This window comes from Penaeus monodon, chromosome 30 (assembly GCF_015228065.2).
Source record: "Penaeus monodon isolate SGIC_2016 chromosome 30, NSTDA_Pmon_1, whole genome shotgun sequence".
NCBI classification, from domain to species: Eukaryota; Metazoa; Arthropoda; class Malacostraca; order Decapoda; family Penaeidae; genus Penaeus; species Penaeus monodon.
The window spans coordinates 32659889-32660444 of NC_051415.1; positions in this window are offsets into that span (position 1 = coordinate 32659889).

Sequence of the window (556 nt, forward strand, 5' to 3'; positions counted from 1 at the left end):
AATATAAGAAAATATAACCAATCTCTTCCTCCTTTGAAATACTAATTTAGGCCTTGGAGGCTAATTTGCATATTAATGGATAATAGTAATGAACAAATTTATTTATTAACGTGAATCATCGAGCCGAAAATGGGTAAAGAGGGAGAGAGGGAGGAGGGGAGGAGGAAGAGGGAGAGAGGGAGGAGGGGAAGAGGAAAAGGGAGAGAGGGAGGAGGGGAGGAGGAAGAGGGAGAGAGGGAGGAGGGGAAGGAGGAAGAGAGATAGAGGAAAGGATAAGGGGAAGAGGAAGAGGGAGAGAGAGAAAAGGGGAGGAGGAAGAGGGAGAGGGAGGGAGGGAGAGAAGGAGGAGGGAGGGAGGGGGGGAGGGGTGATGGGGGGGGGGGGGGGGAGGGAAAATGAGGGGGAAAGGGAGAGGGGGAAAATAAAAGAGGAGGAAAGAGGGGGGAAAAGGGAGGAGGGAGGGAAGTGGAAAGAGAGAAGAAAGGAAGGAGGAGGAAGAAGAGAGTGTAGGAAAAAAAAAGAGATAAAGGAAAAGAGGAAGGGAAAAAAAGGGAAA